At 45.5% G+C, this 13,673-nt stretch overlaps 1 protein-coding gene across 5 annotated transcripts in view; it reads left to right on the top strand.

Moving 5' to 3' along the window:
• The window catches only part of SMG6 (SMG6 nonsense mediated mRNA decay factor), a 158,824-nt gene that overhangs the window by 27,993 nt on the left and 117,158 nt on the right, over positions 1–13,673 (top strand). The window lies entirely within an intron of this gene.

The following is a 13,673-nucleotide window of genomic DNA, read 5'->3' as shown; positions in this document are numbered from 1 at the left end:
CCCAGAATCAATGCCATTTCCCCAGGTCTGGGCTCTTGATTTCTTCCATGGGCCTTCCCCAATGTGTGCTGAGACCTGTCACAGCTCACCAGGCGTGATTACCAATATATCCTGTGCATGCATGTCAAGTGGAACCCACGTGTTGCTTTCCAAGTCACTTGACCTTTTGTCATTACCCAGAAAGTATGGGCTTAGTTACCAGTAAGAATTTCCAGAAGTTGGTATCGATTTTTCAGACCATGTTGGTGGATTTTTTTATTTTTTTTTAATGTGAGGACCAAGGTAGGGACTAACAGAGCCTGACGGGGAGAGATTGTGTAACGTGCTTTCCTTCCAGCTATGGGCACCTGATGTTAGTGGGTATCTGGAACATTACAGTGCCTCGGAAAGGTGCTTTTGTGAGTCTCTGTTCTTATATCCCCTGTGCTCAGAAAGGCTTGGATGAGTAAGTAAAGTTCTAACAAGACCTTGCTAGACTTTACAAGCAAATACCATCTTCCTGAAAGCCCCTTTCCCTGTGACTCCCTCTGTCTTCATTTCTTTCCCATCATTGCTGAGTAGCCAGGGATTTGTGTGTGGCCAAATCCCCCTCCTTGTTCTAACCAGCCACCTCCTGCTGCTACACGAGTCCATCCTTCCGGAGTGAATGTGCTGGTCTGGGCTCTGGAGGGCGGCATTGCTGAGGATGGAAGGAGGGAGTTTGCAGTTTAGGCCTAGCAATGGTAGTAATTGGCAGAGCCAGGAAAGGGACTTAAGGGCAGAGTTGTCTAAGTGGAGTGTCAGGAGAGTATTTGGTAGATTTCCCAGAAAGGGCAGGTGCTTGTAGGTTCAACAGTCCTTCTTACGATTTTTGTCATTGGTCTAAGAGCTTGTCTACATGGTGCTTGCAAAGCACACAAGAAGAGCATGATTTGTAAAGCAGACTAAGGTATTGCGCTCTAACTGCCCCATGTAGATCCTGCTGGTATGCTCTAATGGGTATCCAGTTTGCGTTAACATAGTCCTGTTTCAGACCTTTTCAGCAGATAGGACAGACTGAAACCTGGTTTTCCAGAGACTTTGTCCTGACAGCTTGTTTGAATCTCAGGTGACGCATATTCCAGTGCACGCTCCTTTGGTTTCACAGAGGCACCAGTCTTTGAATTGAATCTGCTCCACACCACACTGCTAATGTGCTGCTACCTGGACAAGTTCACATCCAAGGAAGAACTGAGCCTCACAGCTTGACTTCTCCTGACATCATCAGAATTATATGTCACAATGTTGTTGTTTTCTGGAGAGATTCTTATCCTATTGCAGGAATGAGAGAGAGTCTTGTCTTCTGGGCTTCTCTCTCCTTCCTTCTTTGTGACACATAACAAGTGGGGTATAACCTAAGAGGGAGGACTCTGGCAGCCACCCCTTGGAAATGGCTTATCGGCCCCTTCACTTGATTGGCTTTCCTTGGAGATATCATAGAATCATAGGCTCGTAGGACTGGCAGGGATCTCGAGAGGGGTTCTAGTCCAGTCCCCTGTGCTCAAGGCTATTTGGGGGGGAGGGCTAGCTCAGTGGTTTGAGCATTGGCCTGCTAAACCCAGGGTTGTGAGTTCAATTCTTGAGGGAGCCATTTAGAGATCTGGGGCAAAAATTGGGGATTCATCCTGCTTTGAGCCGGGGGTTGGACTAGATGACCTCCTGAGGTCCCTTCCAACCCGGATATTCTATGATTAATCATCTTTGTTTTCTCCCAGTTAGAAGTTTGGGTCATCAGGTGAAGAGCACCACATAGCAATGGTTCATCGTTCTAAGAAGTGCAGGTCCAGCACAGAGCTCACAGACAAACAGGTCAATCTATTGAGCTTATTATAGAGAAGGCTAAATGGCGACTTGGTCACAGTCTCTAAGAATGACACAGGGAGATGATGTCAGACTATAAAGGACTTTTTAATCTAGAAAAGGCATAACAAGATCCAACTGCTTGAAGCTAGAAACTTTCAAGCTGGAGATAAGGTGCACGTTTTTAATAGTGACTGTAATTAACCTTTTGATTAGGTTCAATCAACAGGGGTTGTGGTGGATTCTCCATCACTTGGATGCCTCTTTCTGAAAGCTTTGCTCTAGCCCTGCCACAAAGTCATGGGCTGGATGCAGGAACCTGGGTGAGGTTCCCTGGCCTGGGTTATTCAGAAGTTCAGATGAGATGATCACAATTATCCCTTCTGATTTTAAAATCTATTAAATGTATCCCTCAATTGCTTCTCAGAATTAATGTTCTGTCAGTGATCATTTTTGTATATCTGGAGTCTCTAAGTTACAGGAAGGGGGAAGCCTCCTCACTGCTAGTGAAAACCAGTTGGTTTAAGTAGTGTTTGCTTAGTAGTGAGCTGTGAAATCTGTTGTGCTGTACCCTGCCTTCCACTTCAACATTAAACACACACACTCTCCCTCACCCCCAGCACAAAGAATGGGTCTGCCTGGGTCACTTGTCTTGCTGATGCCAGTGCCTACTATTTCATCCCGTACTGCACAGCCACATGCAGCACTGAAGAGCAAAACATGTGTCCCAAACAACCTGCAGCACCAGCGCCAACTTGTAGAGAACTCTGCATTGAACGTTAACCTGACATCTTGTCTGAGGAGTATCTTTGGCATGTTTTAGAGTGGCCAGTGCTGGGAAAGAGAAAATTCGGTACTGTAATGCACTTTTCTTTGATAAATATTGTACAGTGTATGTATTGGTCAGGTACATTTGGTTGTTCAGAACTGGCAAGAGCCAATGGAGTCTCCACTCACTGGTATCATTTTACTAAAATGCTCTATGTACAAAGTCCTTGCTCATTATCCTACCAGCCTTGCAATGGGACCTGGTGGTGCCTGGAGAAGGGGATCGGAAGGCTTGTCTGTTTCACTGGAGCTTCTCTATGGGTTTCTGTTTCCTCTGCTGAGATGCTGACTTGTAATTTCTTATAACGATTAAACCTGCCATAGAATCATAGCCAGTATCCGTCAGCCTCTTGCAGAGATAGAGCAGTGGGGGTGGGTCAGCGTGTCAATGTTCCCTTCGCCATAGGGAGTACTTGTGACAGGTGTGTGTCACAAGTCTGTAGTACTTCAGGGCTCTCGGCCTCTTTACAGTGGTACCACAAGCATCAGCAAATTGGATTTTACTTTTCTGGATAATTTCTTATCCCAAATAATCAAAGTTCTTTATAAACTCTGTGCATGCACATACATTTTTCACACAGGAATCACTTGTACCAACACTGAAATGCAGCCAGTTCTGGGGAGGGACATGAAAGCTGCTAACAGCAAACAGCATTACAGAGTGACTTAGGACAGGAGGCGAAGGAGAGTTCTGTATCTATTTGATATTGTAGGAGAATTTAGTCAGAATATAATTGCCCAGATGTTGGAATTTGGCCACAATGCTATGGTTAACGCATATATTCTTGCAAAAGTTTCCATGTCATCTTAAAGATTCCTTGTTTTTATATCTCCTGTGAAAAATAGCCCCTCTAACAGCACAGCACCCACAGCAGTACCTTGCTAGGGTTTCTGTAGGAAAAGGAAAAAGCACCTCCTACTGTTTGACCAGCACCACACCCTGCAGCTCCCTGGGTTTTCCAGGATTAGTAAATTAACATTTATATAGTGTTCTGAAGATACAAAGGGCTGTATAAATGTATTATTTTCATTGGCAGTCTCCCATTCAATCACTGTCCAGGTCTGACCCTGCTTAGTTTGGAGTTTGATGAAATCTCAGATTGGGTGTGCCTGGGAGGTGCTGCAGATTTGGTGTTGCTATTGTAATGGGTGAATGTGCCAGCTCTAGCAAAGGGGCAAAAATGGTGAAGAAGCCACCCCTGGAAGAGAGAATCTTATAGAGCATGATGGAAGGTCTGGCAATGTGTCCCCTGAGCAGGTAGTTGCATTTTCCCAGCTGGTGCCTGGCTGAAGGAACACTGAACCTTATTGCCCAAATTCATGAGCAAGGAAGCTGTGCCTCAGAAAGGACTGATGCCACCAGTGGCTGGTCACCAGTAAACCCACCCGTCACCAAGTGTATGGGACAGATGTGGTAGATGGTTTGGAGTTTAGGGGTCTGCAGACCAAGCCCCTCACCACTGAGGACACCCTAGACCTAGGAGAGCTGCCTGCTGTGCCCACAGCCTCCTAGTGGAGGTGAAGTGTTCTCTTCATGCAGTCTTGGGTCTGGTTCTCTTGATTAATGGACCTGTCTCTTGCAGCCCATTTTGATTCTGACACTGCTTTCTGCTCCACAGAAGCTTTGCTGCTGTTGAGGAAAGTTTGCTGTACTTGATAAAGAACAGATACAGAAATTGTTCCAAACCTGAAGGAACAATTTTTAACTTGAAACAGTTTTTCCTTGGGAGTTGATGCTCCAGAATCCTTCCCTTATTTGGTGCCTTGTTCACAGCTGGGGCTGACGCTCAGGTGCCAGAGCTCTGCACTCGTTCTGGCTCCTTGCAGCAAGCCGGATGGATCTTTGCTCATGTAGAGAGCTGGATCCTCTGGTTCCCGCATCAGTTCTTGCCACTCCCTTTCTTGTGCACCTTGATGCTGTTTCCTGGATTGTGGCCCTGGGTCGGAGACATATTTTGAGATGTTTCTTCAGCAGCGCAAAGTCCTTTGAAATTGGTTCTTTTTCTCCCTTCTTCTGACTCGAGAAGTTGAGCCTTCACTTAAACTGTCTTACCAGCTCTAATTGAGAAAAGGTGGGTGAGGTAATGTTTTTATTGGACCAACTTCTGTTGGTGAAAGAGACAAGCTTGCGAGCTCCACACACCTGACCTGCAGAAGAGCTTTGTGGTGCTCAAAAGTTTGTCTTGTTCACCAACAGACGTTGGTCCAATTAATAAATATTCCCTCACCCCCCTTGCCTCTACCAGCATTAGGCTGTCTGGCAGAGGTTCTGAGCGTCACCTGAGCATTCTCATTGTGCCATCTCTGTGATTTAAGCTGGCTTGTCTAGTATGTCTTTTATCTGCTCCTGGTTTCTTTAGGCCCTCGTCCAGCTGTTAATCAATGCAGATTCCTTCCATGCTGCAAGTCCGGTTGCTTGGTGATGCAATGTCTGAATGCTGCATGGACAGAAGTAGGCAGCTTTGTCTGGTGGTGTTGCCTTTTCCTGGGAGGGTTTAGTCTGTCTTCGCATACTGACTCAAGATAGCTGAAAGAGCTGTTTTCAGCTTCAGGTACTAGCTGTGTGTGAGGTCTCCCCTCTTCTGCCTGACTAGGTGATTTGGTTTTATAACTGGTATCTTCACTATATACTCATAACTTCTTTGGACATCAGTGTTTCTGGGATGCCCACTACTGAATTGTCAAACCCCTGCTCCATGGTAGCATTCCCTGAAATGCTTCTAATTCCATCCATAGGGCCAGCCAGACAGGCAGGACTGCAGGATCTCAATGCATGGCTGAAACAATTGTGTTTGGAGGAGGGATTTAGATTTATTAGGAAAGGGGAAAGGAGGAGCCTGTGCAGGAAGGATGGGCTCCACCTAAACCAAAATGGAATCAGATTGCTGGCATGTAAGAGTAAAAAGTTCATAGAGTTTTTAAACTAAGGCTTGGGGGAAAGCCGACAAGTACGATGGAGCACACGGTTTGGACAGATGCAGCCCTTAGGGGAGTATTTATTAAATGGGATATTTTGCATCCTAGTGAAGAGGAAAGGAGAGAAGTTGATAAAGTACAGTAGGAACTGAAGAGAAACTGTCAAATGAAAGAGTCCTGTTCAGTTACATTACATGTAAGGCAGACAACTAAATATTGACACGTTTTAGAAGTGCTTGTACACAGCTGCAAGAAGCTTAAATTCTGAGATGGGAGAACTTGAGTATCTAGTATTAAATGAGGATGTTGTTATAATGGGCATTACTTGGTAGAGTGATGATAATCAGTAGGACACTATAATTCCAAGGTACAAAATAAGATAGGAATGACAGAGTAGGTGACACTGAGGGATTTGGGGGGGGAGTGGCATTACATGTGAAATAAAGCATAGAGTGAAATACAGTAGAACAGGGGTTCTCAGACTTTTGTGCTGGTGACTCCTTTCACACAGCAAGCCTCTGAGTGTGACCTCCCTTACACATTAAAAACACTTTTTAATATATTTAACACCATTATAAATGCTGGAGGCAAAGCGGGGTTTGGGTTGGAGGCTGAGAGCTAGTGACCCTCCATGTAATGAGCTCGTGACCCCCTGAGGGGTCCCGACCCCCAGTTTGAGGACCCCTGCAGTAGAACCTCAGAGTTACGAATACCAGAGTTACAAACTGACTGATCAACCACACACCTCATTTGGAACCAGAAGTATGCAATCTGGCAGGAGCAGAGACGGGAAAAAAAAAGGCAAATATAATACAGTACTGTGTTAAATGTAAACTACTAAAAAAATAAAAGGAAAGTTTTTAAAAAAGATTTCACAAGGTAAGGAAACTGTTTCTGTGCTTTTTTAATTTAAATGAACATGGTTAAAAGCAGCATTTTTCTTCTTCATAGTAACGTTTCAAAGCTGTATTAAGTCAATGTTCAACTGTAAACTTTTGAAAGAACCACCATAATGTTTTGTTCAGAATTAGGAACAACCACCATTCCTGAGATGTTCGTAACTCTGAGGTTTTACTGCATAGCAAAAATCTAAAATGTAAACAGTATCATAGAATCTCAGTGGATAGCAATTCCACGCTTGAATAATAAAGAGTATAGCAGTAGGAATATACTACTGACCACCTGACCAGGATAGTGATGGTGATTGTGAAATGCTCAGGGAGATTAGAGAGGCTACAAAAAACAGAAAACCCAGTAATAATAGGGGATTTCAGTTATCCGCATATTGACTGGGAAGATGTCATCTCAGGATAGGATGTAGAGGTAAAATTTCTAGGCAGCATTAATGACTGCTTCTTGGAGCAGCTAGTCCTGGAACTCACAAAAGGAGAGGCAGTTCTTGATTTAGTCCTAAGTGGGGCACAGGATCTGGTCCATGAGGTAACTATAGCTGAACCACTCAGCAATAGTGACCATAAAGTAATTAAATTTAACATCCTTGTAGGGGAAAAATACCAAAGAAACCTACCACAGTAGCATTTAACTTCGATAAGGGGAGCTACACAAAAATAAGGAGGCTAGTTAAATGGAAATTAAAAGGAACAGTCACAGGAGTGAAATGCCTGCAAGCTGCATGGAAACTCTTTATGTACCATAATAGAGGCTCAAACTATATGTCTACTCCAAATTTAAAAAAAAAAAAAGGCAGTAAGAGGACAAAAAAAATTACCACCTAAACAACAGAACAAAAGAGGCGGTTAGAAACAAAAAGTCATCTTTTAAAAATTGGAAGTCAGATACTACTGAGGAAAATAGAAAGGAACATAAACTCTGGCAAGGCAAATGTAAAAGTATAATTAGACAGGCCAAAAAAAGAAAGTGAAGAGCAATTAGCAAAAGAGACAAAAACTAATAATAAATATTTTTAAGTACATCAGAAGCAGGAAGTCTGCCAAACAATCAGTGGGGCCATTGGACTATTGAGATGCTAAAGGATCACTCAAGGAAGACAAGGCCGTTGCAGAGAAACTAAATTATTTCTTTGCATTGGTCCTCACTGTAGAGAATGTGAGGGAGATTCCCAAACCTGAGCCATTCTTTTTAGGTGACAAATCTGAGGAACTGTCCAAGATTGAGGTATCAGTAGAGGACATTTTGGAACAAATTGATCAATTAAACAGTAAGATGTCACCAGGACCACATGATATCACCCAAGAGTTCTGAAGGAACTCAGATATAAAATTTCAGAACTCCTAACTGTGGTATGTAATATATCTCTTAAATCAGCCTCTGTACCAGATGATTGGAAGATGGCTAATGTAACACTGATTTTTTTTTTAAAGGCTCCAGAGGTGATCCTGGCAATTATAGGCCAATTAGCCTAAATTCAGTAACAGGCAAATTGGTTGAAACTATAGTAAAGAACAGAATTATCCAGCATGTATATAAATATGATTTGTTGGGGGAAGAGTCAGCATGGCTTTTGTAAAGAGAAATCATGCCTCACCACTCTATCAGAATTCTTTCAGGGTGTCAGCAAACTTGTAGACAAGGGTGATCCAGTGGATATAGTGTACTTGGACTTTCAGAAAGTCTGTGACTCACCAAAGACTTAAGCAAAGTAAGCAGTCATGGGATAAGAGGGTAGGTCCTGTCATGGATCAGTAAAAGATGGGAAACAAAGGGTAGGAATAAACTGTCAGTTTTCACAGTGGAGAGAGGTAAATTATAGGATCCCCCAAGGATCTGTATTGGGACCTGTGCTGTTCAACATATTCATAAATGAGCTGGAAAAAAGGGTATAAACAGTGAGGTGGCGAAGATTGCAGACTACAAAATTACTCAAGCTAGTTAAGTCCAAAGCTGACTGCAAAGAGTTACAAAGGGACCTCACAAAACTAGGCAACAAAATGACCGATGAAATTTAATGTTGATAAATGCAAACTAATGCACATTGGAAAACATTATCCTAACCATACGTACCAAATGATGGGCTCTAAATTAGCTGTTACTGCTAAAGAAAAAGATCTTGGAGTTACTGTGGAAGTTCTCTGAAAACATCTGCTACTACATGTGCAGCGGCAGTCAAAAAAGCTAAGAGAATGTTAGGAACTATTAAGAAAGGCACAGATAATAAGACAGAAGATATCACAATGCCTCTATATAAATACATGGTAGGCCCACATCTTGAATCCTGCGTGCAGTTCTTGTCGCCCTATCTGGAAAAGGATATATTGGAATGGGCACAGGTACAGAGCAGGGCAGGAGAAATGATTAGGGAGCAGCTTCCATGGAGAGATTAATAAAACTGGGACTGCTCATCTTGGAGAAGAGGCGACGATGGGGGGATCCGGTGGAGGTCTCTCAAATCATGGCTGGTTTGGAGACAGTGAATCAGGATGTGTTATTGACTCCTCCACATTACACAGGAACTAGGGGTCACCCAGTGAAAGGAACAGGCAGCAGGTGTAAAACAAATACAAGGAATTACTTCTTCACTCTATGCACAGGCAACCTGTGGAACTCATTGTCAGGGGATGTTGTGAAGGTCAAAAGTAAAATTGGGTTCAGAAAAGAGCTAGGTAAGTTCATGGAGGCTAGGCCCATCAATCGTTATTAGCCAGGCTGGGCAGGGACACAACCCATGCGCTGGGTGTCCCTAAACCTTTGACTGCCAGAAACTGAGGCTGGACGATGAGATGGATCACTTGATGCATTGCCATGTTCTGTTCATTCCCTCTGAAGCATCTAGCACCGAGGACTGTCGGAGACAGGATACTGGGCTATGTGGATAGGTCTGAATCAGTATGGTCATTCTGATGTTCTTAATCTGAAGGCCATTCCTTACATCTTCCCCAGAGAGTGCTGCAAACTCAGTGCCATTTCCCGTTATCTGGCTGGGGGCTGCTAGGAACTCTTTCTGGCTGGTACAGTGTACCTGTCTGCTCACCCAGGGATGGAGCCCACTGCAGAATGCAATAATCTGTATATTCAGGGAACTTGTTTTTCCCTTTGATCTGGAGGTGGCACATGCCATATAAAGTGTTTGTCCTCATGGCCCTTCTCTCCCCAGAGCACCTTGCAGAAGCCTCTTGTGGCACTCTCTGCCCTTCACTCCAGCCACTGGAGACTGATGGAAGGTTTGAGGAAGTTACAAGGAAGAGAGTCCTTTTCCAGCCCTGCTAACTGTACTCATCCTCTGCCTAGGGCCTTGGGCTGCATTTATTGCCTCCGGGTAAGAAGCTCATTACCTGGGTTTGGGGAAGTGTTCCCCTCCCCCACATGAGTGCAGCAAGTGATGTGACTTCCTCTTTCCCCAGCCCCAGAGCCCTGCGCTGCTCAGTGGGTCACTGTTCCCTATTGCTGTGAGAAGCAGCTTTTGACTGGATGAGCAGGAGGGCTCCCAGGGACTGACTGGCAGGTGAGTCACAAGGGAAAGAGTCATTCAGAGAGGAGCCCAGTCAAAGCAGCCTTAGGTTGAACTCTGGAACTTTCAGCTCAGTGTCAAGCACTTAGCTCATCAAAAGCTGGGGCTGTGGGGTAAAAATTGTGTTGAAACAAGTGAGAGAGGTGCTGCCCATGTGTGCAGCTACCCCACAGGGCGCATAGGCTCTTCTCTGCCCAGGCCTGCCAGATGGCTGGTGCTGCAGATGCTGGTTAACATGAAACATGCTGTTTTCCCAGAGGTGTTCTGTATGCGTTCTGGCTTCCACTGCCTAGAAACATTCACCATGTCCACATGGCTCCCACTTAGCACATGAACTCTGTCTGCAGCCATCCAGCCCTTTGGGGCTGCAGGTGGGAGCAGGCCAGCATTGCACTGGACTGCAGCTTGGTGCTCCCTGCTGAAGGGAGTGGAGCTGGGATACTGTTTACCCCCTCCTCTGCCTCCGAAAAGACTGGTTCATTCTGTGTGGGAAGAATCTGGTACATGCTTCCCCAGGGTGTGCATGTGTCATTTTCCACTCATGGTGGGGAGTTTTGCCACTCCCCCACTGCCAGTAAATAGGTGCAGTGGCTGCAGGCAGAGAATTCTTTGGCGCTGTGGGGTGGGAGTGGGGCTGGAGGAAAAGAGTTTCTGTCCTACCCCACCTATTATTTCCCACCCTCTTCTCCTCACACACATGCAGCCTGTAAGCAAGCTCTGGTACAGCTGCAGTGAGAACATTGGCAGGTGTGGGCTCGTGCAGGGGGAAGGGCAGGTTGATGGAGGGAGCTCAGTCACCCTGGTCCTTATTTTCCCCCTCAAGGATCTTGAAGGTGGCAAATTCCTCTCCCATGCCTCCAGCAGTCAAAGAAAGCATGCATGACAGGGTCCCATCCTCCCATTTGTGCTCTGGGTTCATCCACCCACTGGGCAGTGATGGGCTTTCCTTAACTAGGGCACATGGTAGGGGCTGGGAGGCTCAACCCACCAGCGGTAACACTCCTACAAGCTTTCTCCTGCCCATTCAATTTTCTTGGCTTAAATGCTCTCTTTTCTGGTCTTAGCACCCCAGAGCGGTTTTGATTCCCCTCGGAGAGGCAATGGAGAGGCTGCCTTTGCTGTGTCGTATCTAAACTGGGCAGGAACAATGAATTAGGGCCCTCACTGAACACTGGTTCCTGCTCTGGCTGGCCAGTCGCTGTTTAACCTGCTGGCCCAATGTTCCTGAAGTCATTCCCGGGTTTCATCTGCAGAGTTAATAAAATGGTGGCAAGTGAAGTCAAGTTTCAACTCAAGGGGTGTTTTGGGACCGCAGCAAAATAGCTAGTGAGTGAGTGAGAGCCCCTGGCTGCAGGAGCCAGTTTAATTGGTCTAGGGGTTTTTACGAGCAGATTTTATGTTTAAGCTCACACATGGCCCAGGAGCAATGCTGCAGCAGGGCATTACTCTCCTGCATGGGTCCTGAGGGAATTCAGGTCAAGCCTAATTATACCTAAATGAGCAGCCCCACTGCACAGGGCTTGCAAAATAAGGGGTGTAGGCTGGAGAATAAAGCAAACAAGATGAGAGGTAATTAGTGTCGGAGCTGGGACCATCATGCTCCGGTAAATACTCAGTAAGGTGTGACCCTCCTGAGCAGCCCTCTCATTCCACATTTGTACAGGTTATTCAGCACTACCAGGACACTAGGAGAAATTCAGTTCCCTGCTAGCAGCTGAGTCGTTACAGCCTAGGGAATAGGGCACTGGACTGGGACTCAGGAGACCTGGGTTTAATTCCTAGCTCTGCCATTGGCCTGCTGGGAGACCTTGGACAAGTTTCTTCACTCCCTGTGCCTCAGTTTTCCCTATCTGTAAAATAGGAACGATGAGACTGCCCTCCTTTGTACAACGCTTTGAGATTGAAAGGTGGAAAGCGCTATAGAAGAGCTAGGGACTTGCCATCTCCTGCAAATAGATCCAGATTGTTACTGGTTTCCTGGCCAGTGTCTCTTCTCTAGACAGTTCTCCAGGGGGTGGGTATTTTGGATTGATTTCTGTTTCTCATGCCACAATAGTGCTGTGTCCTTTTATAGTCCCTTTCATCCTGGGATCTGAGGACTTTGCAAATGAGCCTCACAACATCACTGTGAGTAAGAAGGGTAAGACATGTATAGGGTTCCGTTTATCCTGCACTGTAATGCAGCCACTTCTTGGATGAAGCACAATAACTTTAACCATGCACAGCAATGTCCAAAACAGTTTAAGAGAAGTGAAAAAGTTCAATATCCAAATGAACTTGCTGAGAGAATTCAGAGCAGCAGGATGAAATTACCTGTGACGCTTCCTGCAGGCACCCAGGGTTGTGAGGCATCTCGCTACCACCTGCCTTGCCTGTGCCTGCTGGGGATCCCTGACTCCACTAGCCACGGGCAACACAAGCACTTCCTCTCAGCTTAGCAGGCTTCTCTGTCTTGGTGCAGGCATGCTCCACCTACTCTCCCTCAGGGCATCTCCTGGGAGTGGACAGCCCAAATCCATAGGGCACTTTCCGAATTCACAGATCTGCTACTCACAAAGTAATAGTACATGCCAGTTTACCAGTTTCACCTCAGAATCACCGCTCCACTTAACACACAGCACTTATACTTGTTTTCACTATAAACATATCTAAGTTTATTTAACAAAGAATTGAGATTCAAGAAGAAGCCAGTAGAATGATGGAACAATTGGTTACATATAAAAAAATCATAACATGCATTCTAGAGGCTAGACTTAGCTAAAGGTTATGTTTAAGCCCTGTGGAGTTTAGCCCACCTCAAAGTTTTTCTCCCAGTGTTTTACAGCCTGGCAGGCTGTGACCCTCTGTTCATAAGGTATGGATGCTGACAGCTTATCTTGTAGGTAAGGCTACCAAGTACACCCCTGTATATTCCATCAATTCATTGTCTGTATTTTTAAACTCATGAGCTGCCTGTAAAACAATTCCACAGTGACATAGAAACATCGCTCCCTGTCTAGCAGGTCATGGATGGAAGGAGAAGTGCCCAGGGAAGGCATCTGTCTCTTCTACAGCCCAGGCACCTCCCAGAAATACCCTCCTAGGTCTCAGAATCAGAGAGGCCTGTAAACATGTTACAGTAAAAGCTTTGTTATCCAGCATGTTGGGAGGATGGGGGGTGCTGGCTAGGAGCAGCAGGGACATGTCGCCGTTTGCGGGGAGCCACCCAAGGTGAGCACCGCCCGGATCTGGAAACCCTATCAGAAATGCTAGTTTCTAGAGCTTTCCAGTTGGTAAAGTGCCAGATAACACAGCTTTTACTGTATTTATCTTGCTCTAGCCTCTTCTTTGTTTGCCCTGACTCTCTGGTAAAGATCTTTCTTGCCTGGACATAGCAAAATTGCCCTTATTTGTGAAGAGAGAAACCAGCGGGGACCTCATTTCAGATGGGGCTAGCAGATGTGAGGGCTTTATTCAGGTAAGTGGGAGCGATGTTTTGAGCAGTGCACCAGAAGCAGCTATGTAGCAGTTACTGCTTCGCAAGGATTCCCAGCATTGAGCTGAGTCCAGGATAAATATGCACCCAATGCAGTAAAATCACCTGCACCATCCCTGGTGCTTTGTTTCTGTCTAATCTTGTATATTGTCCAGTAGAAGTTGGTTGCTGTGATCGCTGCAGTTGGGCACGGTAGCCAGCAGAGGGTGC

This window comes from Dermochelys coriacea, chromosome 17 (assembly GCF_009764565.3).
Source record: "Dermochelys coriacea isolate rDerCor1 chromosome 17, rDerCor1.pri.v4, whole genome shotgun sequence".
In the NCBI taxonomy this organism is placed as follows: Eukaryota; Metazoa; Chordata; order Testudines; family Dermochelyidae; genus Dermochelys; species Dermochelys coriacea.
This window is presented reverse-complemented; position numbering and strand designations above follow the sequence as displayed.